This window comes from Mytilus trossulus, chromosome 7 (assembly GCF_036588685.1).
Source record: "Mytilus trossulus isolate FHL-02 chromosome 7, PNRI_Mtr1.1.1.hap1, whole genome shotgun sequence".
Lineage (NCBI taxonomy): Eukaryota > Metazoa > Mollusca > Bivalvia > Mytilida > Mytilidae > Mytilus > Mytilus trossulus.
In genome coordinates, this window is record NC_086379.1 from 17,725,755 (window position 1) to 17,740,272 (window position 14,518).

The 14,518-nt window shown below is 31.5% G+C and overlaps 1 protein-coding gene across 2 annotated transcripts in view; it reads left to right on the forward strand.

Moving 5' to 3' along the window:
- Positions 1-5,140: 5,140 nt before the first annotated feature.
- The window catches only part of LOC134724739 (BAI1-associated protein 3-like), a 136,892-nt gene continuing 127,514 nt past the window's right edge, over positions 5,141-14,518 (forward strand). For both annotated transcript variants that reach the window (XM_063587943.1, XM_063587946.1), the window contains exon 1: positions 5,141-5,374. The gene's annotated coding sequence lies outside the window, so the exon portion shown is untranslated. The remainder of the gene's footprint in view (positions 5,375-14,518) is intronic.

The window sequence follows — 14,518 nt, forward strand, 5'->3', positions numbered from 1 at the left end:
GCATGTAGAATTGGAAACATGGACATGTGGGTGAATTGACTGGAGTCTCTTTTAAATACACTGTCAGATTAATAAATCACGTTATAAACTAAGTATAACTTAAGTCAGTCAATTAAGTTACGTTCAGTGGCAAATATTTCAAACATTTTAAGAACGAGAACAAATTTACATTAAACAATATCTAGTTCTTGTAATAGATATCTACTGGGATGATGATTCAAAACGTTGAATACCACTGCCAAATAAGGGTATATAAGATAGTAACAGAGAATGAGCCTTGCAACAGTTACATGCATGATACAAAATTAAGAGTTTTTGTAAAGGCTACAGAGAAAGGGAAGTATGACCCGAACTACGGGGCGCCGAATGGGACTCTTGTGGTTTTATACTCAAAATTCAATTTTGTACGGACAAAAATGACTTTTGTTCAACAAAAATGAGTTCAGTTTAACAAAATTTGTATCATACTACAAATTTAAAATTTTGTCCTACAAAATTATCTATCAGCGGACAAAAGTCACTTTTGTCATGACAAAATTCATTTTTGTTACACAGACTTGACTTTTGTTACCTAATTTGAAAATTGGACGACAAAAGTCAATTTTGTATTCAAATTAGTTTAGTTTGGTTTCTGTGAACTAATTTGCATACAAAATCGACTTTTGTTACACAAAATTGACTTTTGTGAGACAAAATTGACAAAATTGACAAAATTGATTTTTGTCTCAACAAAATTGACAAAATCGACTTTTGTGAGACAAAATTGACCAATGTGATCAACAAAATTGACAAAATTGACTTTTGTGAGACAAAATTGACAAAATTTGAATTTTGTCTCAACAAAATTGACAAAAATTGAATTTTGTCTCAACAAAAATGACTTTTGTCTCAACAAAATTGACTTTTGTCTCAACAAAATTGACTTTTGTCTCAACAAAATTGACAAAATTGAATTTTGTCTCAACAAAATTGATTTTTATCTCACGAAAGTCAATTTTGTCTCATAAAAGTCAATTTTGTTGTTACAAAATTGAATTTTGTCGTCACAAAAATGATTTTTGTCATCACAAAATTGACTTTTGTCTCAACAAAATTGACAAAATTGATTTTTGTCTCAACAAAATTGACAAAATCGACTTTTGTGAGACAAAATTGACCAATGTGATCAACAAAATTGACAAAATTGACTTTTGTGAGACAAAATTGACAAAATTGAATTTTGTCTCAACAAAATTGACAAAATTGAATTTTGTCTCAACAAAATTGACTTTTGTCTCAACAAAATTGACTTTTGTCTCAACAAAATTGACTTTTGTCTCAACAAAATTGACAAAATTGAATTTTGTCTCAACAAAATTGATTTTTTTCTCACGAAAGTCAATTTTGTCTCATAAAAGTCAATTTTGTTGTTACAAAATTGAATTTTGTCGTCACAAAAATGATTTTTGTCATCACAAAATTGACTTTTGTCTCAACAAAATTGACAAAATTGAATTTTGTCTCAACAAAATTGATTTTTACCTCACGAAAGTCAATTTTGTCTCATAAAAGTCAATTTTGTTGTTACAAAATTGAATTTTGTCGTCACAAAAATGATTTTTGTCATCACAAAATTGACTTTTGTCTCAACAAAATTGACAAAATTGATTTTTGTCTCAACAAAATTGACAAAATCGACTTTTGTGAGACAAAATTGACCAATGTGATCAACAAAATTGACAAAATTGACTTTTGTGAGACAAAATTGACAAAATTGAATTTTGTCTCAACAAAATTGACAAAATTGAATTTTGTCTCAACAAAATTGACTTTTGTCTCAACAAAATTGACTTTTGTCTCAACAAAATTGACAAAATTGAATTTTGTCTCAACAAAATTGATTTTTATCTCACGAAAGTCAATTTTGTCTCATAAAAGTCAATTTTGTTGTTACAAAATTGAATTTTGTCGTCACAAAAATGATTTTTGTCATCACAAAATTGACTTTTGTCTCAACAAAATTGACAAAATTAAATTTTGTCTCAACAAAATTGACAAAATTGACTTTTGTCTCAACAAAATTAACAAAATTGACTTTTGTCTCAACAAAATTGACAAAATTGATTTTTGTCTCAACAAAATTGACAAAATTGACTTTTGTCTCAACAAAATTAACAAAATTGACTTTTGTCTCAACAAAATTAACAAAATTGACTTTTGTCTCAACAAAATTGACAAAATTGAATTTTGTCTCACACAATTGACTTTTGTGATTTAATTTCCATATCAGGTTACAAAAGTCAATTTTGTATGCAAATATGTTTATATTTGCATAGTTTATATTTGCATACCTTTTAGACAAAATTGACTTTTGTCATGACAAATATGAATTTTGTCTACAAAAATGAATTTTGTCATGACAAAACTGAATTTTGTCTACACAAATGAATTTTGTCATCACAAAATTGAAGTTCTCACAAAACAAGTCTGTAGCACATAGTTTTGTAAGACAAAAATGATTTTGTTATATGACAGAATTGAATTTTGTACAAAACCACAAGAGTCCCATTCGGCGCCCGTACGAACGATAACGCTATATGGAGTTTGTCCCTTAAGGTGAAGAGAGTATGACATTCTCTCTTCACAAGTCATTGTATTTGATATCCCCGTTCAGACCAGCAAGAATGCGAAAATGCACATTCCGCATAATTTGGCTTGGGCGCGGATTGTACTGCAAGTCCGAAGAAGACCAATGGATGGACATAATTTTATATCCAAATCTATTCTGCCCGCTTAACCTATTTTGAAAGTTTATATTGAAATCGAAGGTTATATTTTGCCTGTTACTCGTACCTAAAGGCAAGTGTTTCTTCTCCATGCATCAGCAGGACTTGAACCTTGCTTCTGTGACATCGTGGTATCACCGTTTATCTATAGGTTTTTCAACTGTTTCCATACATGCATGATACACAGTTTTCCCTACTTTTATGTTTTTGTTTTAATAATGTGCAAAGTAACGTATGTTTTTTTTTTTTATCTTTATTCAATTCTTCAACATATATATACAACAGATATATTACATATTACACAAAAATATCACAAGGCAATGTTTTTAAGTATAATAACATATATAATCAGCATAATAGTTAGAAATTAAATGTTATTACACCTTCGGTTTCTTGTACCAGAATATTATTCTTTAAAAAGTGTTTCTCAAAAACATTTCTCATACATCTTGCATCACACAAATATTCATACAGGTAAGTTATATAATGTTTTACAGTGTATTTAAATAGTCTAATAAATGCAAAGTAACGTAACTATGTGTCTCATGAGCAAGTCACATTTATTTTCAGATGAGAAAAATCCACTTTTAGTTAATTAAGTGCAAATCCGCCTACGTATATGACAGTGGTGTGAAAGCATGACAAACAAAACTCTATTCATTAAAATTTTCATAACAGTAATTTCCGTTTAATTGTATAATAGAGCGCTTATATAACTTTCGTTTCCTTTTCCTGTTCTGGTTTTTAAGATACAAATTTGTTGAAATGCACTAGAAATTACCAATTATAAGGGGAGTTTACTCCGAAATTTGTCATCATTCTCACAAAATGTTATCTAGAGATTTGTCACATTACCAGACAAGCAGAACGAAAGACCTAGTACCATTTTAAACTCAGACCGAGGGTACTTCGTAATAAGATGTTAGATCGGTGGGTTTTTTTCTGGCACGTTTAATGATATTTCGAAATTGACTGATTCTAATAAAGGCTGATACTTATAATAATTAAATGTACTGTATACTGTTGAGTAAACCATTGCATAAATATTGGTAAAGTTAATCTAATGTTTCTTCGACTAAATTAACTTCCATTTTCATTTTGCTTTTCGAATTACAAAAATGTTTAAAGAACAAGTCCATTTTAAAGTGAATAAACTTTAACCAGTATACATGTTATTCAAATTAAGCGTAAAAGTATCAAAATATTTAAGGTTAAGATATATCTGTGTTTCAATGGATTGGTTTTATCACAGGTCAGTGTTTGAAATCCCAAACTATTCTATGTTATTATTTAAGAAATAATTGATGCAAGCAGCTATACATTATTGTAGTTTTAACATGGGTAGGCACGATATTCGTTATTATGTTTGCCCGAGCGGCTAAAATTACAAGAATATAAAGCATACAGTCACATGTTAAAACTACAATAAAGTATAGGTTGCATCAATTATTTCGATTCTGATTAGGACTATTAAGTTAATTTCTATGTCCGATGTGTATAAGTGTAGAGTGTTTGTAAAGGCTCTTTTATGAATCTCCCTCTTTTGTATGTAAACAAGCAAACGACAGGCAATTTGATTTTTCAAAGGAGGAGTGTTGAACAGTCAGCAAGAACGGTTGTCGTACGTGTATCTAGATCAAATATGTCAATTTTTAATTGCAACACATTACAGTCACAATAAATGAATTAGTAACAATATGTGCACCATTTAAGACTTTGGAAGTATTTTAAGTTAATGGAATCTAATTTGCTAAGATTCTTATTCTGCAGTAGTCAATATACGCATGAGCAAACGATTTTTATTGGATTTATAGCAAGGGTTTTATTCACAAAGCGAAAGAAGCACGTCATATTAGAATATTTTGTAGTATTTCCTTTTAGTTTGGCTATATTACCAGAAACATGAGAAAGAATGTAATTAGATGAATTTTATAATCATTTGATTGATATAACTCTCTAGAGAACAAAACTATACACATTTGAAAATTTCAAATGTTCATTTTAATGCTGTGATCCACGTCCCTTGGCGTACTCCGGGATTTTTACAACTGTTGTGTAAACAAATTCTGCCGCTATCACTTGCCCTTATAAGTATGTTATTTCCCCTGAAACATGCGCTTGAAATTATTGAATAAAATGGCAAAAAATAACCCATGTATTGCTACTTCTAATCAACCAGCAGAATGCCATTGTTTTTATCATTAAGAATTAAAAATTCAGTTATTGATACACCGTATCAAATATCAGTATTGACTATATTCCAATTAAACGTCCAGTATCATGTATAACAAAACCATATATGAATTATTGATCTTTAATATCATTACAGAAAAATGATATTATTTTTTATTTACTTTTAAATCAATATTCAATGAAATGAAATATACATCTGTCCTGTGAAATCCTAACTGTTTTACGGTTGATGAAACTAACATCGACAGCTTTCTCTACTCAAAATCAATACACATCCACGGGCTATGTTTGTATTCAAAATAAGAAGAGATTTGTAATTTACCGGATTGCGGACTGTCAAAGCGGTGATCATAGTAGTGTGTAATTGTTGACAAGAACCTGTTGACTCTATTAATGTATGGATAAAAACGGAAAATGTAAGTATAATAGTCTTTACAATTGTAGTAAATTTCATATGCAATGCTGCACAGTCATGTGCATTTTTATTGCAAATGAGCAGCTTTCGCATCGTTTTATTTATCGCGAACATTTTGTTATTATATTTCCCTGAAAACTATTGTAATATTTATTTTTTTTCTTCATAAAAGTCAATGAGCCTAAATTAATGGTGTCCAAATAATGTGATAAAAATATGTAATCACCTACTAGCGAAGCTGGCTTTTCTTTTTAAACGAGGAATGAGCGAGTGGTGGTGGTGGTGGTTGTGGGGAGGGGGGTAAAGGTAAGATATTATACCCTTTATACTTAGATAATATACATGCAATGCCAAATAAATCCTACACATTCATAGATACTTGTCGGTTGCATTTTTTACATTCATTACTGTATTTTGCTTAATGGAACAATATAATAAATCTAGCTATGGATTTTATGCCATCTCTGTAGCGGACACATTAACTTATCTATGGTTCAAACTACGACCAGGTCAAGCTGAAAACTTCAGGATTTTTGTTTTTGCAATTCATTATCTGCGTGAAGGTCGGTCAGAAGTAAGGTCAAGGGCAGGTCAACTCGGAGTCACTAAAATGTGCCATTGCTTCTTGTGAACTAGCAAGTTTAAAAAAGAGGAGGAGGATCAATGTGCCATTCTTGTTTAAAGGTTGAAAAAGAAAATCCCTTCAGGAGTGTACTATTTGCTACGGAACATTAAGTAGTCGTCAATCACCTAACTGTTAACCACATATAAAAATTTGGGCAACATTTTAGGCAAACTCGACTGAAAGCCCCAATTATTCGTACCTCTCCAAACTACAGCTCCGGAATTCCTAATATGTATGACTTTTGATTATCAATTTTATTTTAAGTATGTTACAAAGTGAGACAGACATTATTCAAGGTTTATAGATTAATGATAAATGTATAATAATATAGCTACGGATTTAACAAGAAAATATTGATGGAAATTACAATCGGCGCCTAAACTATCCCAGATGTCACCAGTTTCAACAAGTGCAATTAACATCTTTCCTAATGAGTTTGTCAGCGAGGAAAAGCACTTCTATACTTAATACGTTAGACACAATCTGAAAAGTTCTGTTGCTCGCAAGAAAGAATTGATTCCTTCGACGAAAGTGACAAAATGCTTCAGGAAATTAAAGGAAAGAAATTATGAAGCTTGATTTGTTGGAATCCTGGTTTTTTGTAGTATCTGATTGCCAATTATTGTCTGAAAAGCAATGACAAAGATATGTGAATCTTGCTTCTTCTTATTTTGCAGTCACTTTCGGAATCCATAAACAGCTATGAATTTTGTAATTATTGTAGCTTTAAATTATGCCCTTGAAACAAAGTAATCTTAAGTTTGATATTTCAACGATGTATTGGTGCATATTCGTGCTGCACAGTCCTTAATTTTCTGCAAAGAGTTCACTGCATATGTCAAACTGTCTTTTTACTTTTTGCAATGGTTTCTTTTTTTTTTAACATTTTTTTTTGTGGTGTTTAACATAGTTCTGAGTTACCTTGTCTACTATCATTGCGGCCATATTTTGTTGATTGTTAGAGCAAATCAGCATACTCATAGAGAACCACTGCACTTCTGCTAAAAAACTGGCACACCTTGTAATCATATATGGCTGGAGTCAACTACTCTTGGGCACGAACGGTTTACTTACTCACAACTTAAGAGCGAGAGGATTGTGATCACAGTAAATGAGTTATTTATGCCATTATGGCGATCGATTCCTTTCGAGTTGGATTTCCCTGGTAGCCATAGTATATAAGTATCTAAATGTAAAATTTTGAAATCCAAAACGTGAGAATTGTTGATGAATATATTCAAATTAATGATCTAGAAGGTGAATTTGTTGATTGTCTTCAACATGCAATGCAAGTTCTGTAATCTGTCTTTTGAAAAATTGACGTTAACAAAATGGCAATATTATGCAAATGAACGCTATATAATTCAAATAGTAATAATCACCATGCCACACGTTGTTCAACTCTTGTTTGAGACAATTGTTTTGTCCCTGCGTGACAGATTTATATTTAATGATTGTCTGGTTTCAGGACAAACCAGTCCCTTGATAATACAAATAACCACTTTGGCATTATGAATTGAAGGCAGTGATGGGGAAAGGTCCAAAACGAGGTTACCGATATTGAAAATCAGTCAGTCTGTGTATTAATACATTGCTGATGCATTGTACATACTGACAAATTAATAAATTCACCAGTTTACGTGTTTAAAGACGATCAACACTATAACTACAAAGAAGGGATGAACTTGATTTTTTTTTTATAATTTGCTAAATAAGTGAAACATGCACGTTCTAAATGTTAATATTTCGAAATTGATTATAATAATATGATCTGACGTATGCGTGACAATTTATTGGTTTCGGATTAAATTTCATCTTATGGTCCCTTAATAGTTTGCTGGTAATCAAGAAAATGACCTAATGAGATTGATGGTCACATGACATGTGTAAGGACTAAAGCTAGCCACATGCACAGAAGTCAAGGACTGACTCACCAATTTTTTTAGTGAATTAGACTTTCAGCTAATTGAGGATGGAGAGTTGTCTCATTTGCACTCATACCACATCTTCTTATATCTATAAACTAATAATAATTATTGTTGAAAATAATGATATAGCAGCGACATGTTCATCTATAAACTACGAATAATTAATGTTGAAAATAAGAATAGAGCGCCCGCATGTTCTCATAATCATTGTTTAAAAGAAACAATACAGCAGGTTTAAACTGTTCTTTGATAACTACGATTGCATTGGTAATTAAAATGACAAGTATATATTTATTTACTGATTGTTCCTTTAAGTCAATGTTTGTTATAAAAATGTTTCTTTAATCTTTTCATCCATATAAAGGTGAATATTGCCAATGATTTGCCAACACTGCTGATTATAGGTCAAATGTCAAACAACTAACTACATTTATCCTGCAATTGGGTGTTCTACTATACAGATACAGCCCTACAGATATCGCTATGCTGTATCTGTATACTATACAGATATCGCTTTAAAGCTCCGCCTACTGCCGGACTGAGTATTGTATGAACCTGCTTGACCTCAGAATGTGTATTGCAATCGCATTCCAATGACGTATCAATTGCGAATTAACGATTCTGTTTGTTTCCAACATTTATTTAGAGCAATAAGAATCACACCAATTTTCTGATTACATACACACATGAACAGCAGTCTTTTTTACAATGACAACTATCGATTTCAAAACTTGAATGTGTATGATTGTGTAACAAAAACAACCATGTGAGACCATGTCAATTTCAGCATGCATGTTTAGTGAATGTCGAGTCTGAAACGTAGGACAACTCGTACACTCCTGTTTCAAATTGGAAAATGTTTTGTTATTTGTTTTTACTGTTGAAATTAGTTGTTACGTTAGAGTAGATGATAATTCACCTTGAGCGATGTATTATTGTTGACCATTCGAGATTCTTTTCTTGCGAACCCGTCTTCAGCTGAATGTGTGATTACTGTATCGTATTACTACACGGGCCTCAAGGAATTTTTAAATCGAAATTAAATGCAAAACATGTGTTTTTGTGTCTTCCAAAACACAAGTAATATACAGAATTAATTGCAGGATAAAGACAATAACTGTTTAGTGTCTTTAAATATCAGCTGTATTTGTACTCGGCTCGAAACAGGTGTAATAGCTCGCTAAAAGCTCGCATACACCTTGTTTCCTAGCCTCGTACAAATACAGCTGATATTTAAAGACACTAAACAGTTATTGTCTATGTATCTATCACGGTTATACAAATAAATATAAAAGGATGTTGGTGGGTTAACAGAAAAGAGAATAATGAACATAAAGGACAGAATAAAGGGCAAAACAAATAAGAAGAGAGAGAATAAAAGACCACAAAAAAAGAATAGAGAATAAAAGGGTTTAAAATATAAGGAATATAGAATTGTGGCCAAAAGGTATAAAGAATAGAGAAATGGCTAAAAAGGGGATACAGAATCGGAGGACCCCATCCAGACCCTTGTGCAAAGGCTACTGTCCATTCACGATCAGATGTTTTAGCAAATGATATATATTCAAACTCTAATATGATCTATATTTTACAATGTATCATAGATAGCAATAATGAAGTTGCTTCTTTACGTTCAGTGGCAAATATTACATACTTGTTGTGGACTTTGGTGTGTACATTTTTAAATATGAATATGAAATGACATGCATCTTTACTATTGATTCAATGATGTATAACATCAAGTCCGTGGTAAACAATAGGGAAAATTAACAACAGTAGTGTTGAATTGCAATGAACATTTAAGGTATATATCAATTTTTTATGTTAACTGTTATTTTTTAGAGCAGTGTTTGAAATTATCGACATCACTTGGATTTGACGGTCACGTATATAGTACCAGATTATTTTCATTTTTATTTGGCACTCTAAAATCCGCAATTAAGGTATGCTGGTATCTCTTCCAATACTAATTATTCTTAACAGAATGCATCATATTTCTTCTAGACAGACATGCTGGTGTTAGGGGGAAGGTTGGGATCCCGCTAACATGTTTCACCCCGCCACATTATAAAATTGAGAATGGAAATGGGGAATGTATCAAAGAGACAACAACCCGACCATTGAAAAAACAACAGCAGAAGGTCACCAACAGGTCTTCAATGTAACGAGAAATTATGTATATTTGTGCCTGTTTTAAGTCAGGAGCCTGTAAATCATATTTGTTTTTCGTTCCTTTTTTGACATAAATTAGGCCGTTAGTTTTCTTGTCTGAATTGTTTTACATTGTCATTTCAAGTCGGGCTCTTTTATAGCTGACTACAAGATATAAGCATTGCTCATTGTTAAAGGCAGTACGGTGACCTAAAGTTGTTAATTTCAGAGTCATTTAGTCTCTCGTGGACAGTTGTCTCATTGGCAATCATACCACATCTTCTTTTTTTATATATCATACATACAATGCTTAAATTTAACTCTGAAAGAAAGCGTCATATTGAGTAAATTTGCCTTAACAAAATATTCTCTGAGCTCTGAGCCACCATATTTGACATAAATCATGAATCATAAATTAAAGTGTTTGGCTGAGAAACTGCAAAAACCAGAAATACCCAAAGCATGCATTTATTCGCATCAAATGTTTAAACGACCTATAACCCCTCTGTAAAGTTTAGCACACTACTGCAAAACAGAATTCCAACACGGCTTTCAAGTTATATATTTGTAGACTACAACATGTAATGCTCTTTAATACATATTAATTTAATATACATTACTTTTTCATTTGAAAGCTTTTAATTTCACTGTCCAAATATCAGACAGTTTTTATACCTGATGGCAAAGATTATTTAATGTTTGCAATGATGTGGTTTTAATTAAATTCTGATAAAATTCTATAAACTGCTAAAAGCGTATAATCGACCAGTATTTTAAAATATGACCTTGTACATGTAGGTTATACCTAATATTATACTCAGAAGCGAATGATAAGCATTAGAAAGGCCTGATTTATGTATCGGACTCTTAATCAAAATCAAAAAAAGCAAAAGAGTGAAAGTGTTGATAAAAAAATGTTTACGTAATGTTTTTGACACGAAGAAAATCAAATTTAGTTTATCTAATTCTAATAAAGATTTTTTCAAATCAATTTTTTGAGTTCTAAAACAAATCAAGGTTTCGCTTCTTAAATGCTGTTGCAGTTGGAAAATTGTTTTTACTGAGGTCCTGATGTAAGCCACATCAATGATCATGCATTTTTCTTTCAACAATTAAAAATGTTGACCTATATCCCTTTAGCTATACGGGCGAAATATTCTGAAAATCATGTATCATAAATTTATGAAAAATTGTTGACGATTTAGACTTTAAAAGAAATATAAGATTTAAGATTTGTAAAAACAGTATAAATTCATATAACCCCACTTTTTCCTTGATTGATTTTCTATGTTTGCTTATTCACCATACATTCTTTCCTCAAAACAATGCAACTTATATGTTAATATGCATAAATTTATTCTGCAATAATAGTCTACGTTGTATATTAGACGTTAATTTTGTATAAATATGATCATTATATATAGAATATCATAGAAAACCATCTATGGCATCATTATTCCCTTACACAAATAAATGTATACTTTTATAGGGTTTCTCGTTTTATACGGCATCAGCTTTTTAAATATATCAAAGAAAATTAGCCATTGTCTGTGGCTTGACAAATACATTCTATTGTAAATATAAACTTTGAGGTGTAGGGTGTCTCGTTTTATACATATTCTTTTTTTTAACTATATCAAAGAGAATTAGCCTTTGTCTGATTTGTGGCTTGACTAATACATTCCATTGTTTGTAATGTCGTTATATATCGACGTTACCATTACAGTAAGTCGAGTCCTAAGGTAAATTAATGGTGATGGCTTTTATAGATTTAAGATTTGTCCTTGGTAAAACATGGCTGTTTTTGCATGCTAGATGCTTGTTTACCAAACATTAGTCGAAACAATGCAATCAATATAATAATTTTAATATGCATAACAGTATTATGTACGTTTGATACCATTTCGGAGGCAATCGATTTGAATTATGGGTAATTTAAATATGTCAATTTCATTAACTGTAAATTGCATTCTGACTATTAAATAAAAGCACATATATGTCAGTGTCAGATTCATTATAGATACCGGAAGCTTTAATAGCAATATGATTCTTATTTCAAAACTAGTTATTCATTATTCAGGGGAAATCCATTATAAAACATTAATATTCATATGTCTCTGCCATTTCTGTAAAAATGTGTATGATTCATCGGGGGAAAAAAATGTTCATTTTTATAATTCAAATAATCCAACCCTGAATACGATCACTCCATTAACGGAAAACGATACATAGTAGACAGAGGGTGCTGAATTTTACGTTATTTGACATATCATTGTGATATAAAAATTGTGTTCAAATTGTAATGATGTACAAATTATAAAATTGAGAATAGAAATGGGGCATGTGTCAAAGAGACAACAACCAGGGACAACAGCAGAAGTCACCAACAGGTCTTCAATGAAGCGAGAAATTCCCGCACCCAGAGGCGTCCTTCAGCTGGCCCCTAAACAAATATATACTAGTTCAGTGATAATGAACGCCATACCAATTTCCAAATTGTACATAAGAAACTAGAATTAAAATAATACAAGACTAACAAAGGCCAGAGGCTCCTGACTTGGGACAGGCGCAAAAATGCTGCGGGGTTAAACATGTTTATGAGATCGCAATAAACATGTATTTGTTGTACACAGTCTATTGAAGTATTTTGTGAATCTCTTAACATAATAAAAATAAGCACAGTGCATGTCTTTGGTTAAGCTTATCAATATTTTATTTCCACAAATTTACATGGCTACAGTCTTGCACATAGTACTGACACGAACTGGATTCTTATTGAACGTCAGCTTGTATCACCTGGTGAAAGAAGGAGTGTTTTAAGAATTTACATCCTTATCATGACTTGTGATCTTTGATTATACAGTTGTCTTATCAGCCGTCGTGCCTCGAGTTTTAATGTAAAAGTATTACCATTTGTACATTTTATTTACCTCAATCATTCATAACGCCACGGGTCCTTGCTGACATTTTAGTATTGCCCTTTCTTTCGTCACCATCTCTAAGAACTTTTGAAAATTAATTATATTAAAACATTTTGTTGTTTCCTCAACTGGTATCTGGAAATCCACCAGCCCACGACATATTGAACAATAAGAATCTGATCGTTTCAAGTTATGACCTTTCACAATGACCCCTGGGGTTTGATTATCGGCGTATATTAGATTACCATCAAATCACACTAAACTTTTCTTGGAAAGCTGTAATGCGTAAGTAAATGTCAAATTTACAAATTATTTTGTAATAAATATCGATCTGGTATAGATGCATCAGAATTTCTTCTTCTTGAATTTATAAGCATAAAAATTAACTGCAGATACAATTAAAGAATCAGCTCTTTTGCTGTTAGGGGGACCAACTATGCGGTATGGACTTTGCTCATTGTTGAAGGCCGTACGGTGACCTACAGTTGATAATGTCTGTGTCATTTTGGTCTAGTGTGGACAGTTGTCTCATTGGCAATCATATCACATCTACTTTTTTATATCAACTGTGTAGATATGTTCCAGACCGTATGAGTATTTGGACCGTACGCATACGGTCTGGAACATATCTACACAGTTGATATAAAAAAGAAGATGTGATATGATTGCCAATGAGACAACTGTCCACACTGGACCGTATGCGTATATTTTCAAAATACGCATACGGTCGGGTCTGACTAATATTAAGAAGTTGGTCACGTTTATCAGTATATAACTGATCAACATTACTTATATCTCAAATTAATGTAATAAGTTCAATAGTAATTGAAATAAAACAAAATAATGTTAAAACGATTAAAAAAATCACGTTGATTTAATCTGTTAATTTCCTGTTTTTAGCATTTCAGTAATTCATAAATTGAAGCCAAGTATGCTGATTGAAATTAAAGTTATCGAAAGTGAACTTAGACTGGGAGGAGAATCGTTTTAGAACTAAAGAACTTTACAAAAAAAAGTAAATGTAAAGCAACGTGCATGAACAAATTATGTTACTGAAAAAAAAAATATGACGTTAATTCTTTGTGTAAGTCATTGTCACCTTGAGTACCAAAATATATTTCACGTATATACAAATGTACAAATAAACACATATTTAATTTCAATTGTTCGCTTAATCATTTTATCCTCATACATGTAATAAAAACAATTTGTGTAACTAAAAAAAATGATTTTAATAAATATTTGTTTAAAAACCCATATGATCCCAAAACATCAGCTGGGCCGTACGCGAATACTCTTACGGTCCGACCGTACGCGTATGGTCGGACCGTACGAGTATTCGTATACGGTCCGGACCGTACGAGTACGGTCCAAATACTCATATGGTCTGGAACAGATATACATTTCTTCAAATTATATTTAATTTATATATATATGGTATATATGTATTAAACTAAAAAAAAATGATTTTAATAAATATTTGTTTAAAAACCCATATGATCCCAAAACATCAGCTGGGC